The 26438-nt window shown below is 34.0% G+C and overlaps 1 long non-coding RNA gene across 1 annotated transcript; it reads right to left on the bottom strand.

The window, feature by feature from the left end:
- Positions 1 to 107: 107 nt before the first annotated feature.
- On the bottom strand, positions 108 to 26438 carry LOC132193577 (uncharacterized). The gene is made up of 3 exons (XR_009441470.1): positions 26335 to 26438; positions 978 to 1105; positions 108 to 641 (listed from the first exon to the last, which is right to left on the bottom strand). It is a non-coding gene; the product is annotated as an uncharacterized LOC132193577 (long non-coding RNA).

Raw genomic sequence — 26438 nt, 5'->3', positions numbered from 1 at the left:
CACTCGCATAATAAGGAAATATTGTGGCTGTCTCAAAATTTTTTATACGCGCTGCTCCAGTTATATTATTTATGCATTAATAAGTCTAATAATCAAATGCGGCTTAAAGAGAGGAAGCTGTTTCGGAGCGCAATAAACTTTCATTTTCCTTGCTGGTCCATAAAACGCGCTGGGCATTCTGATATAATTGTGGCGCTGCCGCCGCCGCGATAAAGAAACTGGCTCGACTTGGCTGACTCTCGCGCATACATAAAAGGGTCGATTTCGTTTTTGCGATGATGTTAGGGCGAGCGCTGGATGCTGCGGATGCGACGCCTCTGATCATTGGGCATGATAGCACATTGCTCGATGGCGCCAGATCTCATTTGATAAAGCCCTGCTGGCTGCCGACTTTCCAGGGGCTTCTTCTCTTGGCGCATTCGAAAATCTCTTCCGAGCCGGTCAATAACTGATGTGGAGGAAACGAAGAAAAAGTTTTTGTTTGATTATGGGCACTTATCGTCCGGCCTCGAGATTTTATTCATACAATTTTTTTTTAGAATTTTTCGCTTCTCTTTCTTGGCTTTCTGGCAGTTCAGGACTCTTTTGGCACCGAGTTTGCATCTCCTTAGTGTTATTTCTCGTCGGGATGTTGTTTGTTGCTGCATGAAATGAATTGCATTAAGAGACCAGGAAAATAATGGAAGATGAAGGGAGAACTGCAGAGATGATGACTGTGTAACAAGAAGGGAAAGAGAAAGGGATGTGAGAAAAAAATCTAAAATCTTTCTTTTATTTTTAGTTTGAAAACTTTAATTCATAATGTTTCAGAAGTTTTAAGTTCCTGCACTGCCAAATTAAAAATCACATACGGATTTATACTAAAATGCTCATAATATTATATTATTTCATTTTCAATTAATTAACCGTTTTAATTTTTCTCATTTTACTCGCCTATTCAGATCAGCTATCCATATATTCCATAAATCTAAACTTACCCAGCAAAAAATCATTAAATTCTTCCAGAGGTGTAAGCGCCTTTTAAGATGCGAGTATGCAACCTGCGATGCAAGATCTTGAACATCATTCCATTCAAATCTCGGGAAAGTTTTTACTGTGTAAAAATCTGTAATTTCAACACATCTCAATTAAGATTGCATATATTTGAAGAGTCCAAAATGATCTGAAATGAAAAACCTTGATATTATTTATTGAATTTAATCCATATTTAGGCACTTTTTGGTAAACCAGTAATTATAATATTACGCTAAGAGACGCTATAAGAGACCTCTATACACTTATAGTCTCGCCTGCTGCAGTCATTTTGGCACTTTTTAAAGAAGTTTTAATTCTTGGAATTTATTAATTGGAGCTATATACGCTATTATTATAATAAACCAAATTATATTTGAGTAATACCCAAAAATGACTTCTCTAAACCAGCTCTAAACTTTCCTTGGTCTTCTTTTTATTATATAATTTGGTTTGAAATCTTTTGAGCATTATAAATTATTGATCTCGCTGTTTCAATGATCGAACGAAACGAGAAACTTTAAAATAATGACAGACGAAAGTCAGACATCAGAGAGACTTTGATGTAAAAAAAGAATCACACAATTGGTTTGGACCGAATCCAAAGTAAACAGAAAATAATTGACAGTCATCAAGCTGTCAGAGGGCTATTAAGAAACAGAGCTGCTGCTCTCCCACAAACAAGAAGCATCATCAACTGGCTGAGAAGTCGTCAAACAAGAAGCGCACAAATGGAGCCGTCGGCGGGCGGAACTTTCAAAGAGGAAGTAAAAGCGGCGTATGGCGACGATTTCGGCGACAAGACACATTCCCGACCGATTCTCTTAAGACGCTGCAATGATGTTCTCTTCTCGCTGCATATAATGGAAATAGGGAGGCTGCATAGTTAAAGAGGCGCAGCTGAAATGCTTTTTGGATGTCATTCGCGTCCAACTCGTAAAATATCCTGCTTTTTTTAAGCTGCTTCAAGGGTTTCCAAATGGTCCTCCTCTCTCAATTTAATTAAAAGGAATTATCCTCCCTACTAATATTTAGAAGCACTTAGGCAAATTATGTATATAAGAGCCTGCTCGGAACAATCTGTTTGGAATAAATTTCATCAAGCATGAGAATTTTAGGGTTGGAGTGATTTTTTATAATGTTTGATTTGATTTCAAGTGAGATGCTGGGGTTGTATTCAACATTATACGTGTGACTCTCCATATATATTTTTCTTCAGGATGAATAAATAATGCTGAAAAATCGAAGATCAGCAGTGCCGCGCCGGGCGGTTTTTTTTTGTTTTTGGCGTGTGCGTGTATTTCGAGCATAATCTCGCTATCATGGGGCGGCTGGCGCTTTGTCAAATGTGTCCTCCATGGCGGGCACCGCTCCAATGGCAGCGGCTCCTTTGAGCCCCTCCATGGGCGCGCCGACCAACCATCATAGCGCGGCCAACACATATCGCAGCCTGCATCATCGGCGCATCATGCCCTGCTCGCTGCCAAAGAGACTTTGCTGGAGTAAAAAAGTCAATATATCTTTGAAGGCAAATTTTTATTTCGGAAGCTCCAAGATTTGATTTTATTCAAAGGAGCCATGGCAAAAATGATAAAATTCAATTTGTTTATAGAAATTTAAAGATTAATATTAAACATAAATTAATTGTCTTTTTGTATCAAGCAAAGATTTAAGTTTTTTTTTTTTTTAAAGCTTAATTTTTGTTTTTATCTCTTTTCATATAAAAAACATTGACAAACTTAAAAACTAGTAATGAATTAGACGAAACTTTTTCTAGCAAAAGTAAAAAAGTGATTCTAAAACAATAAATTCGATATAAAACCAGCAAATAAAACATTTCTCTTATATTAACTTATTATTTAAAGATAAGTTTCGAGCTCGAGTTTGATTTCTTCTCAACGTAATTTTGCTACTCAGTTTGTGTTCAGAACTTATTGTATGTAGCTTTCCAGAAGATCATCCCTTCCAGAGTCTCCGAGCCCTTTATTGATCTGCGGAGCGTCGGCCAATTTATTGTACCAAGCAATTCATTTCCTCTAAGGTCGGATATAAAAAGAAGATGAGCGCCGAGGAATAAGAAATATGGGAGACGTATTTTTACGACGCGCAGCTTCTCTCCACTCTCTTCGCAAAAATATATAAACGAGCTATAGGGAGAGCAGCTTTGCTGCGAGCGCGATATTGCTTTTCTCATGGCACTTCCATTATCATGCGCCCTGAATGCACGCTTCATCTCTCTCTATCTCGTTTTCTGCCGCTGTTCAGCATACATAAACGCGTCTTCAGCTCTCGCCATCATGGACCCGATGAGAACAAACAGTCGAGCAATCAAGTTGCCAGACTGTTTTCATAGAGCACAGCTTAATTATGACGCAGAGTAGCATACAAAAAAAAAACTTCATGCAATCATCTTTTAACAAAACCGCATTCTTTACTCCAAGCAGTTGGTTAAATCAATTATAGAACATTTATGAAAACAAAATGAACTGAATATGTTAATTAAATCCTTAGATAATTTCAATATTAAAAATAAAATCATTTTTTCTGCAAAATCAAGATATATTAAAAAAATTGAAAATGTCCACACATCATACAATGGTATTTTATTAGCAATACTGCGAATGGGGTCTTTTGATATTGGAAGTTTTGGCAAAATGTTTGCTTCTATAGTGGTGGTGCCTTTTTTATATAAAAATCAGTTTCCAATTTTGCCAATAAAAACCATAGATTTAAATAATTTTTATATTCATAGTACTTTTTATATGGGTTTATCAAATTTTGCCCTCCTCTGTTGATAATATCAATCCAAGCCTATAATAAAACGCGATAAATGCAATTGCAAAGGCGGAGGAGATAACGTTTAATTTGGATGAATGAACATCCGTGACAAATTGGCGCATCGGCGAATTATATGGCCGTGGGGGGAGCAGAGCCATATTATAGGGTTGATTGTGCAGAGCCAACTGATTGCACGTCGCGCGTTTATCTGCGACACTGATCTTTATTGCAGCGCAATATTCGGCGCACGCACGACGCCAATCAAAACATTCGCATGAAAATGAGTGAATTGGAGGAAAAGCCTTATCTATCTCGTTTTTTCCGGGCGTCCAACATCAAAAATACATTTTTGAGACAAAACGACCGAAGATAATCTTGGAAGAGTAGAGATGATTTCGCCATTCGCGCGATATTGCGCGCTAAAACTGCAACTTTTACGCTCATAGCGCTATATTATGCGAAATGAGCGTTTAACAGCCACCGATGATGCAGCAGTATTTTGTATGTAACTTTATATTCAATTTGTTTATATTAAAATGTAGATGCGCGCCAAGAATAATTTCACAAGTTCATTAAATTCATAGATATTATTTTACAATTATTTAATTGAAAATTGTAAAAGATTATATTATTTACACAATTTCTTTTAATGTTAAAAACCCAATAAAAAATTTATGAATATTAAAAATATAGAGAGAAACATAAATATACTAAACTGAATGAAAATATTAACCATTATAAACAATTATAAACAATTATAAATTAAAACTATATTTTACACACAGAGACTTCTATACTGGTTGGTAAAAATTATAATACCAAAATTATTTGCAAGGTTAATCTTGAGCGAATTAAAAAGAGATTTGCCCCGATTCTTACATATTAAAATAATTAAATAATTAATAGTGTTTTCTACACAGAGAAAATAAAATGCAAGGTTTACCTAGTTGACTCAAATCTAACTAGGCTATAGTAAATTTAACTATTAAAATTCAGTTATTTTTACTAAGCGGATAGTAAAATCAACAAGTTCGTGCCTAGTAAAATTTTGGTGCAAGGTAACTTAGCGAAATTTACTAGGTAGCTCTGTTACGCTGCACAGCAACTATTTCTACCTTGTAAAATTAACAGAGTAACTGTGTAAAAAGCTCTAAATCATGCCTGGTTCGTTTTACTAGGCAAAAGAATAGTTATTTTTACAACACGAAAATTGTAAAAATAACATATTTTGAGTAGTAAATATCACAGAGATATTTACTTGGATCCGATTTAACATTCCAATACCTTGTGCTTTTATCAAACTCAGGTTTGTAGCCAAAATCTTTGCAAGGTAAACTAGTCAAAGTAGCAAGCTTTCCTGGTTTATTTTGAATTTTAAAAGCGGGAACCATTCATGTTTCGTCAAATTTTTTATATATTTAAAAATTTTTATCTGGTTTCTGTACTTAGCAAGTCAAATGATATTTTGTTTTGATAAAAAGAATTAAAAATATAATCGTTTTACATTTATATAACTTTTGTATTCATTTACGTTAAGGAGGAGATTAAGAGAAGAAATATTTTATCTAATTTATTTTATGTTGTTATTTATAATGTATATCTCAGATATCGTAATAATTTGGGCATCGTTATTTATGTTTAATTAATATTTAATTTTTACCTTTTTAATTTTTTTTTTAAAATTGCAAAACTGCCTGGATTAAATTAAATTACATTAACGTATTCAACATTGATAATTTTACATTTATAACTTGAAACTCTTCAAAAATGATTGTTGACAATATAGATTTAACAATTATTTATTTAGGGTAAAAGTTATCAAATTGGAGAAAAAAACTACACAAAACAATCTCTCAATTCAAACGGGTTTATATTCATAAAGGAATGCTTGGCTCTATATTATACACTTGTGATGTGCGGAAAGTTCGTTACAAATTTAGCAAAGCTATACTTTGTTAAATCTACTAGGTGCTTTGTAACTTCAACAAATCCACCTAGAGTGATGGCTTCTCTGACCAACGCGCCGAAATGCCGCGCACCTTTTTACTAGGTAGATTTGTTGAAATTACTAAATGCATTGTAATTTTAACAAATCTGCCTAGTAAAAAGATGCGCGGCGTCTCGGCGCGCTGGCTTGAGAAGCCATCATTTCCTTGGAAAAACAAGCCTCGTGTGGACGCTTGTGCGTCGATTTTAGCTAATTGAAGTTTAATTGGCGTTTTGGATTGGATTCTGACTGCCTGACGGAAAATTCAACATCCGACTATGCTCCGGAAGACAAAGGTAATTTTTTCATTTGATATTTCTCATATTGTGTGTAGAATTCACTCTCATTTGTGCTAGGAAATCTTTTAGCTATAATCGCCACATGAATTGATTGTTGCGTTTTCTAAATTACAGACACCACCTTGACGAGGTCGCATAAAACGTCAACCGTTTAAGGAGTTTTGGAAATCATTGAATGAATATATCAGAGCTTGAGGACACGCGCAAATGCAGCAAGATTTCAACTCAGTTTAAGTGAAGGTAAAAAAAAATCGGAATTTGTTTATAAATATGATAATAATACAAAATGTTTCCTTAAATTTTTGTTTTAGGACCTGGACTTATACTTGCGGCCTAAATTTATCTAGGAAACTCGTCTCAAGAAATTTCTCACTACAGCCTTGATATTATATGTGAGATAATCAAGTGAATCAAACTTGACTGCATCAGACTGGACATCAGGACATCACTGAACACTGAACAACGGAAAGTGAAATGATGAACAAGTGCAACAAGATGTTGATAAGTACAATTAAAAATCAGTTTTTTATTACCTATTATTTTTTTAATCGTTTTGTTCAGTGCTAATTGTAAGTAGATTTACTTGAGGGTTAAGTTATGTATTTTTGATTTGCTATATAAACATAATGTATTTCCTGTTGTATGTGTTACGTGACTTATGTGAAAAATTGCAATAAAAAATGGATCTCTACTAAATACAACATATTTTTCTTTGTAACAAGAACATTCCTACCTTGTAAAAAATACAAAGCAAACATAGTAAAAAGGAACAAATAAAACCCAGTAAAAACAACTAGTATGGGATAGTGAATTCAACAAACCTACCTAGTAAAATTCAGCTCTGTGCTTGCCTAGTGAATTTAACAAGGCTCACTCAGTTAAAAGCACAAGGTAAATTAAGTACGCACCTAGCTCTCAAATACCTAGTGAATTTTACTAGGCAACATAGTAAAAAATCATTTAACAAACCACAACCTAGTGAAATCAACTAGGTTCAGGACCTGAGGCAATTTTAACAAGTTTAATCTTGTAAATTTAACAGAGAGAATGCTAAAAATTTTCTGTGTGTACGGTGAATTAGTATAAAAGGCTTTTCCTTGATGGATGCGGTATTTGAGTCGTGAGTTATTTTAATGTTTATTAAATTTTGTAGGAACAAAAAAGTATATTACATCGCATAACAGATGGTGAAATTTTTATGTAAAAAAATTTGGTTTTTTTTTAATGCTGAATTTGAGTTTTGATAAGCATATTTTTATCATGCCAAAGTAAATCAATCACACCAAGAAGAATAAATAATGATTTTATTTTAAAATGGTTTATTAAAAATATTAAACTTTTACTATATCTAAGAGCGCATCTCAACCTTGCAGTTTTTGTCCATTAAAATTTTATTGCGTTGAGAATTAGTATTATTCTGCTTTTATGCGTCGCAATATTGCAGCAGTGACAAATAATCAGCTGCATCATCGCAGAAAAAATTCAAAGTCCTAGAGAGAGAGGTGCTAATTTCCATCATAATTTTACGGCGAGTATTGAGGGCGGAGGCAAATTTCTTGTTTGTCTCAGTTCAATGATGTATGAGTTTCAGTGAGTTGTTCACTAGTACTGTAAGCCTATTTCTCCGTAATGTAAATTTTGACTCAGATGCTTTGACTTGTTGTGGAGAAATAAAACGAATTGAATTGAATTTTTCCTACACTCTCAGCAGCCCACATGTGCGAGTGCAAGAGAAAGAGATAAAGAGCGAGAGGCTATGCTGAGAAATCCCGAACAGCAGCTTCCTCTTTCCTTGGAAAGAAAAATCCATTTTCCGTGAAGCGATTCACTCTCGCTTTTTTACTCGCCATTGTTAAAAGTGGAAGTGATGTTTTCGGTCGTCGGTGTATGCAAAACAAAACCGACTGGCAGAGAATGGTCCTTTTATTTGTTATGCTGTGGGTGCTTTTACTTTCAACTGCACAGAGCATTCCCACACTTTTGAAAACAAACACAGCACGCGTGTGTATAAAAGTGAGGGTGGAACGAATAGGGCGGTCTCTCTTCCGAGAAGGTGTTCTGACTGAGAGATGGATTCTTTTCTGGTGAGCATTGAAAAGATCTGTGCATAATATTGCCATAATTGGTGTCGCGCCTCTTTCGTCATGGTCTTCAATAAAGCAATGAAAAGCCGCAGCAGCGATTTTTCTTCCTTGATGGCGTCCCTGGAAATCTCCACACAAAAACGGACCGGATCACAGTCAAATTCCAACAGTTTTTTTTATTCAGTGAACCAATATTTTATCTTAAACAAGAACAAATTAAATGATAAATAATAACAAAATTGCTGCATTTTCATGAACCCGCCTTCCAAGTGTGCAAAAATTATGATTTATCAAGAAATTTTTTAATGACCATTGCATTTAGTTCATTTTTATCATTAAGTAATTAATAAATAATAAGGTGCTTCAAAATGACATAAATTATATTTGCACTTTCAAACACTATTGCATTTATTAAATTAAATGATCACTTTAATGGAATTTAAAGACAATTATAACCCACTGAAAATCTAAAACTTTATCTATGAAAATCAATTTAATCAGAGGAAAACCCTGGTAGGCACCATTAAATTTTCATTTGTTAATTTGAAAATTTTCACTAATTTTTATCAAAAAATTAATAAAACTTGGTGAATTTTTACTGCAGCCCGGGCTAGCATGGCTTACCCAAGAAAAAGAAAATTTTTTCGGTATATAAACAGTGAATAAAGGACTCGTCTAATGAAGACCACATCAATGGTGGTTAAAATTCCTGATTGTTGGCCAAAATGAATCCTTATGACGAAAAGTTTACAATTTGTATCGTCTATTCAAGGGTTAGTAAAAATTTTACTTGCGGCGATCCGAATATCATAAACAGCAATTTGAAGACATAAATAAGAATAAAAACACCTGTTTAGAATAATTATCTCGTGCTCGAAAAAAGCAGGGTGTTTGCAAAAAGCGACCCGGAAGTTAGTAAAAATTGAATCCGGCTCGAAAGCCACACGTGAGTCAAGTTGGTATAAATCAGAATAAAATTTCTCTCTCCGCAGCAGATGAATGTGAAATATTACCGAAGGCGGGAGAGGATTCGCGCTCTGCGCTCCCAACACTGCATTATATTGAATTCATTTCCCATGAGAGCGCGAATTGCCAGCGAAGCCTCACTCGCAGATGAGCAGGCGGATCATTATCCGCGCATCGAGCAATATTTTGACAAGACTTTAATCACAATTTATCTCTCGTCGTCTCGTGTGTCGTCGGGGGATGCAGAAATTATTATCCTCGGCAGTGCGAGGGGAATTTCATGAACTCCCTGCGAAACAACCCTTGACCCCCTCTATGGTAAAACGCACGCCAGATTGTTATTTTGACGCAACATTATACACAAAGCCACCCCTTTGCCGTAAGGGACGCGTAATAAAAAACTGCGATTGAGACGAACGGATTACAAGCTCGTTAAGCAATAACTTTTTGTGTTGACTTGAAAAGCTTCAACAACTGGTTTAACATTCTGTTTTGGATCAGGGAGGATAATTGAGTGCGTGGAAATTATCATATAATTTCATTTGAAGAGTAAACGGGGGAGAGTGTGAATGGGTAGAGAGTTAATCCAATTTTGATTCCTGGTAAGAAAAACATCCGTATGTTACAAAAAGTGAATACATTGCTCTAAAGATACTAAAATAAAATAAAAAAATTCTTTAATTAAAAAAAAACTCATAATATTATATATGTATGTTTTTCCATTTAAAAGTTATTTAATTAATTTTTTTATTAAATTATTTTACATATTATTTTGGCATTTTAAGACTAACTTATTGAAGTTAAAAAAATTAAACAAATTTTTGGTGAGTTGATATTTATTTTTTTAAGCAGTATTTAGATATAAACAATTTTTGTTTATCCGCAGTCATAATTGATATTCAACAATGACCAAATTATTCTAATTGTAAGTTAAATTATTTTTTTTTGCGATAAATCAGGTATATTTTTTGACGCACAATTTAATTAGAAATATAGCTATTGATTTCTGGTATGATGTATATGCGGAGCACGGACAAGGCGACATTAAATTATGACAATGACAGCATTTGAATAATATTATATCCCTGAATATATTTTAAGTAAATTTTACTAAAATCATTATTCAAGTGGTCTCTAATTATTTTTTATCGTTCCATCAGAGATTTTAAATTTATTGAGAGAACCAAATCGTTCAAAAGCTAGGGCATTGTGATAAAAAAAATCTTTTTCAAAATATAATAATGTTAGGTTTAAATAGTTTAATATAAGATTAAAAAGTTTGTGGACTAAAATTATTCTCATCAAGATTGCAATGGACACGTTTTGATAAATATGTGTAGAGATTCTTAAAGGGTTTATTAATTGCTGAAATTTAAAAAGAAAACTGTGAACAGATAGACAATAAAGCGTTATTTTACATAAAAATTCTTTCACTCTGCCGTTATAACCGCAAACGTAATTTTTCATTCCATTGAAAAGACACCATTCTAAAATTAATTTTTTTTTTAATTTGTTCAATTTTTATCAAAATTTTAGCTTTCTATTTTTAAACAGATTATTTTTTAAATTTGTATAAATGTTTGATGATTACACACATGTTTGCAGATTAAATCAATATTATAAAATGAAATTAATTTAATATAACAATATTTTTTTATAAATAATATTAATTTGTTTGAGAAGTTTCCAGGGTGCATGGTACGGTTGCAGAGCTTTTGCAAGATCTAGGGGTTGGTGGTTGACGGAGGCAATAAGGAGCTGCTTCTCGCTCGGCTCTTTTTGTATGTCACACACACACACATATACACGCCCTTAAGCTTTGCACAGGCTTACCGCCGAGCGAAATGAGGTGCCTGGATATTGATCATTACTCGGTCTTATTGCTGCGTTTGCGGCGCCTTTATTTGTCTTTATCACGCCGGGCCAAATCCCCCCGTATTAGCGCACTGCACAGGCCACCTTCCTGCTCCTAAATAGAAAAACGCGCGTGCTCCTCGGAACGAGAGAGATCCTTTTCGAATTTTGATCTTTTCGCTCGCTCGTGGGAGGAGTAATAAAACGGTTGAGCTCTATTAAGGAATTAATTTAACCTTAAAGAGCAATAAAAAAGGGTTTCGTGTACGTGTTGGGGAGGAAGAGCAATATATTTATATTCACCTTTATTTTCTTCTATACGGTCGTAAAATGTTAACTAGGCGTAATGATTATTGAATAATGCCGAGGAAATCGACTTTTGTGTTTTTCTTTTCGGGCCCAACACATTTATATTTACAAACCAGCCGAGCACACCGGGACCTTCAATAAAAATTTCTCTGCCCGTTCTTCTCTCGGCATTGTTACCATTTTTTTGTCTCGGCTTTTACAACCTAGCAGGGCCTTTTATTGTTTGCCCATCCACCGAGATGTTATAAAGCTGTCGACACACGGCCAGCTTTTCAAGCTTTTATCTTTTCCAAACTAAAAAAGGTCGCGGCGAAAACGGGAAAAATAATGCGAGAGATGATTTCCAGTAGCTCCCTCCCTTACACCCCTGTAATAAAGTGATTTGGCCGGAGGAAAATTATATATATAAACAGTTTTTTACTATAAAATGCATTAATGCAGCGGGACGACACGCTTTCCCGGCGTGCAGGCGTAAAGAAAAGGCTGCTGAAAATAAAAGGATCGAGCCCCGGGAGAGATTTCTTTTCTCTGAAGTGGCACAACATTTGGGCGCGCATCTGCGTGAGTGTGTTAATCAGGTTAAAGAGTGCACACCAAGAAAAAAAGCCCATAAGTCGGTGCGAAGCGTTGAAAACTTTTCCTCAAGTTATTTACGCGTGAAAAGAGATGCAAAGCGTTTCTGTGAAAAATTCGACGTGAGAAACAGGCTGCTGGCCACAGTGGGACATATGGTCATTTTAGTCACACTTGTATATTATGCAAATTCTTAGCCATTATTTGTCTATAATGGAAATGAAAATTTTTTGAAAAAGGTTGATTTAATTTATAAACAAATGATTGCCATAGAATGATTTTACGTTTTTCATTGATAGGATGAACGTGAATTTACGTGCAGTGGAAAATAATTTTTCTTTGAAAATCATCATTAAAAGGACTTTTTTTAATTATTTTTAATAAAACTAAATAGTAGTAAAATCTGAAAATGACCAGATTATTATCAGCAATCTGAATAAAAATAAGTTTCAATAAAGGAAATATTTGTTAGGTTCAAAATATGCAAAATTTTAGGTAAATAATCCAATTTTACTTCAAAAAATGTTGGAAATCAGATGGTGCCTGGGAAAATGATAATTGTCTATGAGGCTTTCAAAATTAAAAAGCATGTTTTTTAACTAATTTTTTTACCCTGGACCAAACTGGATTTAGGTGTATCCAGGCAAAAATAGTTTTTCCACATTCAGAATATGATAAGAAACCCGCATAATTTAAAAATTATAAAACCAGAAATTATTTTAAACTACTTTTTTTATACCTGGTAAAACTCTTAAAAAACTGACGACAATAAATAATTTTGAAAAGGAGCAAAAATATTTTATATTTTCTTGATCTTTGGTTTTTTCTTCTTAATTTTGAGCATAATCTCTATTAAAATTGAAAAACATGCCCAAGAAGATGAATTTTAAATTAACCCTCATTAATTTTTCCTGCTTTTTTCATCATCTGGAAGATCAATTTTGTCTGTCAATTCTTTAATTTTTTGAAAATTATAAAATTAATAATTATATACTGATAATATTGTATTTATTTTTTTATGATAAAATGTTAAATTTTAACCATTATACCAACATTGCCATTCAAATTGTTATCTATAAATTTGCATTTGTTTTCCTGCATTTTAAAAGCTTGGATATACTTTGTGAGCAACTTGGACTCTTTTTTAACCGATCTCTGGCAGCGATAGAACGCGCAGCCATCCATCAAATCGTGGCTGTCGATCCGCCGAGTTAATACACGGAGAGCACAAGTGGCTCTGGTGGTTTTCGAGACCAATTTACGCGCATATGTGTATTAAGTACGAGAGCTCGCATGGGGCCGAGAGAGTTTTTATTGAATCAATTAGGAGTTGTGTATCATTGGGCAATTAAACTACACACTCAGCCGAGACTTGGAGCAAAATGAGCGCCTTTTTATTAGCGTGCGAGCATTAAATTTACGCATGCAGTGTGTTTTTGATCAAGCAAGGCGATATAAAAAAAGAAAGAAAGAGACTAACAGCAGCCCTACTCTAGTTGATAAACATGACTCGGCCCATTTATTTGGATGAATAAAACACCAATTAATTATAATACACACATAAACACACACACACACACGCAGAGAGCCAAAGCTAATTGAGTGCATATAGTGTTTTCGATTTGAGACGAAATACTCGCATGCTGCTTTCTTATCGCGCCCGTTTCATCGGCACTTTTATTGCAGCTTCATTAAAGTGATTTATTTCATTCAAATCCGAGAGACCTACAACGCACCGAACAGACGTTTTAGGGATAAAAAGAGCGAGAAAGTCAAGAGGAATTTCCGGCCATAAAGGGAAGGGAGATTATCAAATAAAGCCTTCTGCGTGAGTTGGAGGTTTTTGCATACAAATGTTGAGGTTTTCAAATTTATACATTTTTTTATTAACCGATACATTTTTACTCACATATCAATGAATGAGAGAATAATCAATCGTTATTGTTTTATTTTAATATTGTTTTTGTGTTCTAATTTCTATTATTCCAGAAAATCTATTTCCTGAAAATATCGCGAAAAATTCAGCTATAGCAAAAGTTAAAAATAAAATTGAAGTGTAATTATAGGTACTTTTTAACCAACAGAAATAAGAGAAGTGTTATTTTATTTTGGAGCTGCTGCTGGAATAGTCTGCGATAAATTGGCTGTAATTCAGTGTTTAATTGCTTTGGGGTGGGTTAATTAATGCAGCTCGTGGCGTTGCGAGCCAATTACCTGCGCGTGCATGTGAATCCAATTGCCGCGCGCGAAAAGGGACGCTGATTAAACGGATGGCTTAATTATTTGTCACTGCTGCCGGCCGTTGACGGGTCAATTGCCACCGTGTCCGTAAAGGGGCTAAATTATTCGCTCTCGATGGCAATGGGGAAATAATTTTCACAATCATTCCCGCTTTGAGCGATTTATCTCTGCAGCTTTTTCCTGCTAGGAATTTTTTTTCGTTAATGAGTATAAATTTGTTTAAAAAAAAAAAAAAATAATAACTTTTTGTCCGCAGAGAAAACACGACATCACCTTTTAAAAGAAGGTTTCTGAGTGATTTTTAATTATCGACCGAGCGCCGCAATGATCACTTTATGGTGTGTCGGCGGCGCACCGTCTCATCTCTCACTAAAAAACTCATTTACAGCCACGCTCGCATCTCTTCTGAAATATATATATTGTAATAATATGCAGCGCCAACCTCTGCCGAGAGTTTTTATTGTTTCCACAAGACGTACGTACATGAGCAAACAAGCTCATAAAAATCGTTACTTGAGAAACTCTTCTTGATAAAAGTGTAAATTTTCAACCAAAAATAACTCCATGGACTTCGGGAGGTGAAAATGTAAATTGCTATTTGCAATTCAAATAAAATTTTCACAGTTTTTAATTTTTATGACTTTGATTGATTTCTCTATTGAAAACGGAAATGCGTTTTTCACGCTGAGAAAAGGACATTATAGTTTTTGTTCAACTCCACGGTTTTTATAATCGCATTCCAAGAGAGGATGAAGCGATTCGTCTCACAGGAAATTAAAAGCAAATAATTCACAGCTTGCAAGTACTCAGTGCTGATTAGATTTCAAGGGTTGGGCAAATTCCTTCCTCTCTTTCCCTGCTGCGGCCAGCGGGACGATTAATTTATTTTCCCTTGGAGGCGCGCAGCACGGTAGCTCTGGTGCGAGCGCTTAATTGAGGCCAACTTGTGGCCATAAAAATCTTTTGGGGAAATTTTTAATTCTTATTAGCCTACACGCGTTTTGCATAAGCCCTAAATGCGCTGGCGTAATCATGTGCTATAAACGTATACATATGCGCGCTAGCGTTTAATTCCAGGTAAAAGATCAACCCTTGGGCTCTGCGCAGTGCCAAAACTTTCATTATTTTTATTGTCAACGAGGCCAATAATTTCAAAGGCGTGCGCAGTGAAAATGGCTTTGACACGATCTTGAATAAATTATATAGACATTCTACAAAGTTCATTTCACAAAAACACATTTGACATAATATAACAGTTTTGTTGTTGCAGATTAAATAATTATTATAAAGTATAGCTTGCACTCAAAAAACAGAAAAAATCTGTTGGATATAGTTTGGAATTTATTCAAAATATGACCTGTTTCTAAATGAAAACAATGATGATCAATAGCATGAATAAATACCTGATTTGAAAAAATAAAAATCTAGTTTCTATTTATTAAAAAACGATGGTTACTGAAAATTGTTCGATAGAAAAAACACTTTTTCTGATGAGAAAAAAACTCGGCTAAAACTGGAAAGTTATTTCTATAACTCTCCTGAATTTATGAAATCAAGAACTGCAATGTAAACAAATTTGAGTTTAATATTATGTAAAGCTGCGAAACTTAAAAGTTAGATCCGAATATGCATAGTTTGATTATTAATAATTTTGTGTATTCTTCACAAAACAAATCAAAAAGAAAGAAAATTACAAAATATGAAGAGACCAAAGGTATTCGGAAACTTTCTACCCTGGAAACTTACTACCCATCTGTAAGTGGGCAGCATCGCAGTGGGCGATATATCGCTATCGAAAATCGGAAACTTACTACCCATCTGTAAGTGGGCAGCATCGCAGTGGGCGATATATCGCTATCGAAAATCGGAAACTTACTACCCTTACATAAATGCAATGTAAGTTGATGAACAGTGGTATTAAAATTGTAATTAAAATTTTTAAATGTCTTAAAGATTGGAATAAAAATTTTTAAACTTAAAATTTTAAATAAAATTTTTAAAAGATCTTGAAGAATTAAAATTAAAAAATAATTTGTTTGTCTGTTTTATGGAATTGAACAAAATATTTTAAAATTTTTTAAACTTTAATCTTTAATCTCAGACTATGTATATTTATTGGTATTGCTAAAAATTCAAGTAAGTGCTCTGGTCTAAGTAAAAGGATTAAAAAAATTCGAGACAAAAGGTCTATTAAATAGAGCCATATTTTGTTGAAATGAAGCGCGGTGGCCGCGCTAGACGGCGAATTTCTTATGGTCTAAATAAAAGGATTAAAAAAATTCAAGACCAAAGGTCTATTAAATAGAGCCATATTTTGTTGAAATGAAGCGCGGCGGCCGCGCTAGACGGCGAATTTCTTATGGTCTAAGTTAAAGGATTAAAAAAATTCGAGACCAAAGGTCTATTAAATAGAGCCATATTTTGTTGAAATGAAGCGCGGTGGCCGCGCTAGACGGCGAATTTCTTATGGTCTAAATAAAAGGATTAAAAAAATTCGAGACCAAAGGTCTATTAAATAGAGCCACACTCTAAAAAATTTCACGAAAATGAAGTAAATTTTCATGTGTTCACACAAATAATGGCACACGAATATTGATACCATGTGCTTCTTGAAAAATAAATGCTCTTTCATTGAGTTCGTGTTAAAATGGTATTTCTAACATGTCACACAAATACAAGACTTCTGATTCACGGGCTTAAAAAGCAGGTAAGCGAGGAGACAATACGCGACCCTTCCACTGGCTATTTTTTTCTCAGAAATCGGCAGCCTCCCCCATCTCGCTCTGGTCAACAGCTCGGCCAACATCCCTTTCCTATTGTTCGCTTGAAATTTCTAGTATACCTGAGGGATTAAATCAGGTAGCTGGCGCGCTTCGCAACGTCTCAGGCAGGAAGAAAAAAGAGTTCGTTGGTTATTTTCAGTTCGCCAGAGACCTTCGCTGCGCAAACACTGTGCTTTTTCTGTCCGCCACCCTTTCAAAATTCAAGAAATCTGCTCAAAAATCAAGGTATTGTAACTCTTATTACTTTTTTGATTTGTATTTTAAAATGTGTGTATTAAAAATAACGTGTGCTATCTGATGCAACGTTTTTGCAGGCCACCCAGATCAAAATTTTATGAAAAAATTAATATGTTTCTTATATCTCCCAAACAGGATATCAAGACCAAAGCAGCCCAGACGAATTGCAGTTCTTCATGCCAAATTTTCAGCATCATGGTGGCGCTCAATTCAACCCTGCGATATCAAGTCACAACTTTAAAATTTTGGTAAGTCTCTTTAATTAATTGAAATATGTTTCTATGCCGACAAAAATATAATCAAGCTCATTAATTTAATCCTTTTTTTGGTTTGTTTTATAGCAGTGTTTGTTTGGATCAAACTCACAAGTAGAGGAAGGAAACACACGATCGGAAGGAAGCAGCAATCCTGTAATTTCCAGCAGAACAGCTTCACACAGCCTGCAGAGAATTTACAAGATCTTCTAGAATTGAGTATACTTGTTAAAACTAACTCAATGCAATAAAATGCCTCAAATTGAAACGCAAATGTGCATTTTCTGTAAAATTCCATCCATAAACATAAAGCGAAAATTTATGAAAAACACAGAACTAATTTTCAAGTAATAACACAAAAAAAGATTTAAGAATTATAAATTTCGTGTAAAAACACAAGAGCAAATTTCACGCAAGGACATGAAATGCAGTGACACAAAACCAAAATTCATGTCACTCACGAAATGTATGCACATGAAATTCAAATTCATGTAAACGCACAAAGTTCATATTCGTGTGGTTGTGTTCGCCGGCTACGCGCGTTAACACAAATTTCTGACTTGAAATTTCTTAGAGTGCATATTTTGTTGAAATGAAGCGCAGCGGCCGCGCTAGACGGCGAATTTCAAATGGTCTAAATAAAAGGATTAAAAAAATTCGAGACCAAAGGTCTATTAAATAGAGCCATATTTTGTTGAAATGAAGCGCGGTGGCCCCGCTAGACGGCGAATTTCTTATGGTCTAAGTTAAAGGATTAAAAAAATTCGAGACCAAAGGTCTATTAAATAGAGCCATATTTTGTTGAAATGAAGCGCGGTGGCCGCGCTAGACGGCGAATTTCTTATGGTCTAAATAAAAGGATTAAAAAAATTCGAGACCAAAGGTCTATTAAATAGAGCCATATTTTGTTGAAATGAAGCGCGGTGGCCCCGCTAGACGGCGAATTTCTTATGGTCTAAGTTAAAGGATTAAAAAAATTCGAGACCAAAGGTCTATTAAATAGAGCCATATTTTGTTGAAATGAAGCGCGGTGGCCCCGCTAGACGGCGAATTTCTTATGGTCTAAGTTAAAGGATTAAAAAAATTCGAGACCAAAGGTCTATTAAATAGAGCCATATTTTGTTGAAATGAAGCGCGGTGGCCCCGCTAGACGGCGAATTTCTTATGGTCTAAGTTAAAGGATTAAAAAAATTCGAGACCAAAGGTCTATTAAATAGAGCCATATTTTGTTGAAATGAAGCGCGGTGGCCGCGCTAGACGGCGAATTTCTTATGGTCTAAATAAAAGGATTAAAAAAATTCGAGACCGAAGGTCTATTAAATAGAGCCATATTTTGTTGAAATGAAGCGCGGTGGCCGCGATAGACGGCGAATTTCTTATGGTCTAAATAAAAGGATTAAAAAAATTCGAGACCAAAGGTCTATTAAATAGAGCCATATTTTGTTGAAATGAAGCGCGGTGGCCCCGCTAGACGGCGAATTTCTTATGGTCTAAGTTAAAGGATTAAAAAAATTCGAGACCAAAGGTCTATTAAATAGAGCCATATTTTGTTGAAATGAAGCGCGGCGGCCCCGCTAGACGGCGAATTTCTTATGGTCTAAGTTAAAGGATTAAAAAAATTCGAGACCAAAGGTCTATTAAATAGAGCCATATTTTGTTGAAATGAAGCGCGGTGGCCGCGCTAGACGGCGAATTTCTTATGGTCTAAGTTAAAGGATTAAAAAAATTCGAGACCAAAGGTCTATTAAATAGAGCCATATTTTGTTGAAATGAAGCGCGGTGGCCGCGCTAGACGGCGAATTTCTTATGGTCTAAGTTAAAGGATTAAAAAAATTCGAGACCAAAGGTCTATTAAATAGAGCCATATTTTGTTGAAATGAAGCGCGGCGGCCCCGCTAGACGGCGAATTTCTTATGGTCTAAGTTAAAGGATTAAAAAAATTCGAGACCAAAGGTCTATTAAATAGAGCCATATTTTGTTGAAATGAAGCGCGGTGGCCGCGCTAGACGGCGAATTTCTTATGGTCTAAGTTAAAGGATTAAAAAAATTCGAGACCAAAGGTCTATTAAATAGAGCCATATTTTGTTGAAATGAAGCGCGGCGGCCCCGCTAGACGGCGAATTTCTTATGGTCTAAGTTAAAGGATTAAAAAAATTCGAGACCAAAGGTCTATTAAATAGAGCCATATTTTGCTGAAATGAAGCGCGGTGGCCGCGCTAGACGGCGAATTTCTTATGGTCTAAGTTAAAGGATTAAAAAAATTCGAGACCAAAGGTCTATTAAATAGAGCCATATTTTGTTGAAATGAAGCGCGGCGGCCGCGCTAGACTGCGAATTTCTAATGGTCTAAATAAAAGGATTAAAAAAATTCGAGACCAAAGGTCTATTAAATAGAGCCATATTTTGTTGAAATGAAGCGCGGCGGCCGCGCTAGACGGCGAATTTCTTATGGTCTAAGTTAAAGGATTAAAAAAATTCGAGACCAAAGGTCTATTAAATAGAGCCATATTTTGTTGAAATGAAGCGCGGCGGCCCCGCTAGACGGCGAATTTCTTATGGTCTAAGTTAAAGGATTAAAAAAATTTGAGACCAAAGGTCTATTAAATAGAGCCATATTTTGTTGAAATGAAGCGCGGTGGCCGCGCTAGACGGCGAATTTCTTATGGTCTAAGTTAAAGGATTAAAAAAATTCGAGACCAAAGGTCTTATCAGAAGAGGCATTTTTTGTAAAAATGAAGTTTTGCGATTTCGGCAGACCTCAAATTTAATGAGTGTTTGAGTTTCATGATAAAAAAAAATCGAGACGGATCGCTTTACATTATCTTTTTGAGGGAAAAATTTAATTGAAGCTCAATAATGTGAGGACACAATAAGATTTTGCTGGTCACATTTCTTTAGCAGCTTATTTCTGTAACCAAGATTTCCTGGAAGTGTGATTCGTTATAATTATACTGCTTTAGTCGTGCCGCCTGACTCCCTGGATAACACACTGCTTGTCACTGCCGTAAGGTTTTGACACAGAAAAGGCGGGCTGGCGCTCGCAAATTAATAGAAAAGTATTTGCGATGACGAGCGTGCCAATAATCTCTCGGCCGTAAAACGATTAGGTTGAAAAATGGTATATATTTTGAAACATTTACCTTTTAAATACGAGTTGAGAGGAGACGTCATACGTTTTATGGCAGGACACTGAAGGCTTTTGCACCTCCAGCTACATTTTTTTTACTACTATGCGTTTGCTAGGAGAAGAATGAGAGAATCTGGAGAAATTGTTTTGCGATATTAAAAGAGATTGGATCTAACAGAATGTTAAGTTGGTGTACAATTTAATTTGCTTCCAAGGTTGTAAGTTATATAAATTTTTTTAAATATATTTTATATTCATTATAACCACATGTTCAAAAATTTTACTATTTTTATAAGTGCAGATTATTATTTTTAAGTACCTTCAATTTAGTTATTTAGATATTGAAGTTTTTCAATCGAATAAAAAAATAGGTTTTTAAATGATCATACTGAAATTAAGTCAATAAGTTTATATGAAAGATGAGGCTGTGCTATTGGCTATCACCTATCACTGAGAAAGGACAAAAAGCTAAACTAGATATTCATATTTTTAAGCTTCGCACATTGATATAAATTGGCTGCGCTCGTTGAATTCCCCGCGGATTAATCGACACAAAAGAGAGAAGAGTATATGTAGCTATATAGGGATGATGCTGAAATGTTTACGAGAGGGGTGGTCTTGGCGAGAGACAGATGGTTTCGGCTCCATGATCAATTTCACCCCCGCCCTTGTTCTTGCAAAGCTATAGCGTGCCAAATGAGCCGCGTGTGTGTCCGACACCGCAAAACAGAGGACGACCGGCCGCGATGACAATCGAATCATTTTCAGATTTCTGACCAAAGGCAGTAAAGCAATAAATTAAATGCCACAAGCGTGACATTAACCACATAATAAGCGATTAATTTTGTATTGCCAGAGCGACAAAAGAGATGCTGAGCCAAAGGAACAACAACAAAGGGCTGATTTATTTTTGGCTCGGAAAGAATGGAATGAGGCCCTCAAATTAATTCGCAGAAACAAGAACAAATTTTGAAGATTAATAAAATTATATTATAATAACCATAAATAATATTTGAGACCTTCATTTAGGCAAATTTAAAAGTAAAAAAGATTTTCAATTTATTTCAATGAAGGTCTGTAAAAAATAAGATGTTTCATAAAAACCGAAAAATTAAATATCTTTAGAAAAGCACAATGATTAATAAATATGTAATTCAAATACAAAATTTACAAAAATTGAACCGTTAATTTTCAACCTTTTACTAAAAAATTAACTATCATTATTGACACTTGTCTATACAACAATAAGTAGCAAATTTTTGCTACCATTAGAATTCACATTAACTTATTCAATCACTATTTTTTTAGGTTTGAATTTAGTCATGGGATTATAGGAAATCATTTTTAAAGTGAAGATATATGTATTTGTATAATTTTTTTCTAAAATTATCAAATTAACTTTCAATATTAGTTTTTTTTTTCAAAATAAGTTTTTTATAGTTTGACAGATTTTTACTCGTAAAACGCCAACAAATCTTGGTATGTGTGTGCTTTTTCTGTTGATAATTGATTTGTCCAGCTTGTCGAGAATAAAGGCAAATTGTTTGGCAACATAAAAAGCTTTTCAAATAAATTTCAAGTTTATGTTGGCGGCTGCTTTATTCCATAATTAGACATGGTCACAAGGAGGTGGCGGCGGTCCTTCAGAAAGAGAGAAATCATACTTTTGGCCTTCTGTTGCGACAAAAGAGAGCAAAACGCTCGCTGTGGTCCTTTTGTCTTGGGATGAAAGGGCGCTCGCAATTGGGTGGCATCTTGCACACTGTGAATGAGTAAAAAGCCTAAAAAAGGAAGCGTCGCTTCCTGGTGGCCTGCGTTTGTGTTTGATGTACGTGAGAGAAAACCACCCTCATATTATGTCAATTAGGGATGGTCTCGGGCCACCAGCAACAAACGCCGCTAAATAGGCACAGTTTGACACCTATAGTTCTATGGCGCAAACGGAAGAAATGAAGTTTAAGGACTCCTTATTTACATAGTCAAATCAAGTCTTAACAACAATGATGATTAAATTTTCCAATTATTGGTAAAAATGTTTCCTATTGTTGAAAAGACTTGATTTGACTATGTCAATAAGGAGGCTTTAACAATAAAAATCTTCTTTGCACCAATTCTTTCAATAAAGGTGCTGAAAAACAATTGTAAAAGATCGAAACGTAATATTGCTATCTAAATTTTCACTTTTTTGTTCTTATAATATCTGCTATATAATTTTGGGATTAAAAATTTCTTAAAGATATTTCAAGAGTCGTTTTTTTTTTTAAATCAGGGAAAATGTTTAGTGAAATACTTTAAATTTCTTGAAGAAGGATTTTAGTTTTAGCCATTGTTATTGATTGAAATTCGTTAATAGTGATATTAATAGAGTTATTTTTGGCAGGAAATTTTTTTTTATTAATTTAAGGGCCAACAAGAATCAAATTTTACATCATTGGTTTCAAAACTCTATAGATAAATTACATCAATAATCCAGTTAATAAAAGTGCAACCTTTATTTTAGTAATAATATTAATAATTAAATTTTTAATTAAAAAAAATATTCTTGAAAGTGCTTATAACTTTCATTAAATTTTTGTAAAAAAATCCCTAATTCCATAATTTTTTTCAAAATATGGGTCTTAAAAGTAGACTAAAAAAATAGATTGTTGTACCAGTCCATAGATTAATTATAAAATCAATCGAGGGATGAAATTTATACATAATAATTTGACATTCAACACTGTATTGTTTTAGGATTAAGATCATCAAAATGTAATTTAATAATATTTTCTATTATTATGTTAACGAGCCACATTTTGAATAAGTTACACAAGAATTTCTGAATTTGCTGGTTTAAAAACGTTAAAAATAATTTCCATAATTTATAACCAATGTGCGGACTTGTTATTTTTGAATAAATGCACATTTAAATGAATTATTCGGAGTTCATCTTATTTAGTAATCAAATAAATAAATTTATAGGATATGCCAAGAATTTTTTTCCTATTTTTACGTTTCGGTTTGCTGATTTCTCTCGCAATTTTTTGCTGTAAATCAAATAAAAGTATATTACAGGACCAATTAAATTATTCACATCTCTCAATTTAATTAAAAAATCGTGCAAATATCTGCGAATCAAAGCTAAACAGTTCGATAAGGGTAATAAAAGCAGAGCTCATCTCCACGCATATCCATTAGAAATTTCGCTTCACATGTATCCGGGACAGCGAAAAAACAGGGGAAAATAAAAAATAAAAACAAAGTTCCGAGCGAGTAAAAAGAATAATTAGAATAAACATCGTATAAATTCCTTTGAGCTTGGTGGTCGATAAAAAATGTTGGTGATTTTTCTCTAATGTTGTCGAATTAATGGAGGCGAATTGAGATCGCGTGATTTTGGACACGGGAAAACAAGAAGTGAATTTGCATGGGAGCGTGTTTATTGAAGGCGAAGCAGAGCAGGAGGCCCAACGCTGCTGCTGACGGTGATTATTTATATTATTATAATGTATTTATTGCAGTCGCAAATACAACTCTGGCCGATCGCCGCCTCGAGTTTGTTGATTGCTCAATGATTTGGCCGCCGCGCGCGCGTTTGGCACGCAACTTTAGCAGCGCTCTCGAAAGACACTCATTTTTTTTGGCAAATGAGAGAATATTATAGATACACTGTTGTAAAATTTCACACCGAGAGGGAACAGACGAAAGCAGGTTCACCTTAATCGACTCGTACATTAGTTTCAGTGCGTGATTTCCATCTTTTCTGGACCAACAACTCCTCTAAAGAGCAGGAAAATGATTTTGAAAATTAATTCAATGCGGCCATAGGAGGCTATGAATTCGAAAATTAATAGAGAACAGAAGTTTAAAGAAAGAGTCAATCATTAGTAGCTTTAAAATTTTATTACTTTTTTAAGAAAATATTAAATATATAAAAATAAAGCATTATACATTTATGATTTATGTTAATTATTATGAATCAGATTGTATTATCTTACAAGTAAGTTGTTATTATTTATAATTCAGTTTTTTTTTGTTATAATTATAAAAATATAAAATACAAAGCTTCGGCGTCCTCTTTATTACCTTTTTTCCAAAATATTTATTTAATTAATTCAAATTTTTATTGATAAGATTAACTGTACTGTAATAATTTTTAATCCAAATTCCAACTTATTTATAAAAAAAATGAAATTTTTGTAACAAATAAAAGGTAAAGCTACACTAGATAAAGATAAAACTTGAAACTTCAATTTCATTAATTTTAATTTTAGGTATATTTTATATGTATAGCTTATAGATCAATACACGACGTTGTACACATTTGTGTTTAATAAAGACAATAATAATAAAAAATAAAAATGAATGGCAAAAGAATAAAGCTGATAAGATCGTCGCACATTCTCTTTTACACAGAAAGGCGCCAAATCGACACCTGAAGAGAAGCCAATTAACATTAACATCAGAGTGTAAAAGTAATTGCCACCCATTCTCGCGTAATTGTCGCATGATTTGGTTTTTGCTCTTGTTATATTATTTGTTTGAAAAGAAATCGCCGCCCGCAGCCGATCGTGACAATTCACAAACGTGCCTGCCCGAGGCTTGTGTGTCTTTTACTTTGACCCGCTTCTAATCACCGCGCGTTCACGCATTTTTATGCAAATTCACGCTTTTCGCAAGTGCGTGATTTAGCAGCACTCGTTTTCCTTTTCGACTGTTTAAAATTTTTCACTGTAATACAATGGGATTAATTACTCATTATTTTTTTTTTTTTTTGTAAAATAAATCGCCATAGACAGACAGCCAATTTGTTATGTAAAACATCTCAATTTTGAGGTTTTTATAATTTTTATATAATATCTTTTTTAAATGTTAAACCTATAGAAATTAATTTCTCTTGCAAAAGCTGGGCGTTATAAATTTTAAATTAAATACTATGTCCAGTTATCAGTATAGCCGCCCTTAATCAAATTTTTTCTTCAATTTTTCATAACACCTGTTTAATTTTCTGCTGAATTACAGAGAAATGAACATTTTCGTCTATATCTTTCCGTTTTCATAATTAAACTCAGTGCAAAGAAAATAATAATAACTGCACACGCCTTCCTTGTTTTCCCTGAAGGGAACATGTGTGCATAAGTAAATAATTTGTTTATTGACATATCACGTTCTTGAAGTGCAAGTTGTTCAATACTGGAATTTCAATTGTTTCTCTTATGCAAATGGAAATCACAATTTAATGACGCTGCGTGTTCGAACTGTATAGTTTAAAAAATAAATTAAAGTGCGCAGGGAAAAAAAGGAAAATTTAATCCAATTTTTAAATTATGCATCTCGCCCGGCATATTCATTGTGAAATCAACACAATCATTGCTATAATGACCAAAGTAAACGGAGCAAATAAACCATTTAAATATTATGGTAGAAGCCGGCATAAAAATTTTCAAATTATTAACAGGTATGAACTGGTGTGAATTATTAATTTAATTCTTATTAAATTAAAATCCAGAATACAAATTTATACTCCCATTCTATGAAATTTCCGAAATTTCTTGTAGACATGAAATTAAATAATAAGTTCATTTTACATGCTTTCTTTCTTGAAATCGAAAAAATTAGTTGTATTTTAAATGAAATTGTAATTTATATTTCGCACCACAAAGTAGTGTTAATTTTTTCCTCATAGTCGCATTGATTTCAACTTGATTGCGATTGCTCGTATTGAGTTTATATGTACGTCATGAGTAAAAGAAAAATACATAATACAAACGATCCTTCTACACTTTACATTTTACAACAGTGAAACGCCAATAAATACAATATTATCCAAAGAAAGAGTCGGAAAGAGTTACCTTCATCTTCAGTTGGTTGGGTTTTGCGTTTGTTTACAAAATATATCAGAAAAGTAGACTTTTCGTGAGACTTTTATGTTAACATGTGAAGAAGATGCGATTTG

This window comes from Neocloeon triangulifer, unplaced genomic scaffold, assembly GCF_031216515.1.
Source record: "Neocloeon triangulifer isolate White Clay Creek 2 clone unplaced genomic scaffold, ASM3121651v1 ptg000004l, whole genome shotgun sequence".
Classification (NCBI taxonomy): Eukaryota; Metazoa; Arthropoda; class Insecta; order Ephemeroptera; family Baetidae; genus Neocloeon; species Neocloeon triangulifer.
The sequence above is the reverse complement of the archived record's forward strand: the minus strand, read 5'-3'. Positions and strand labels throughout refer to the sequence as shown.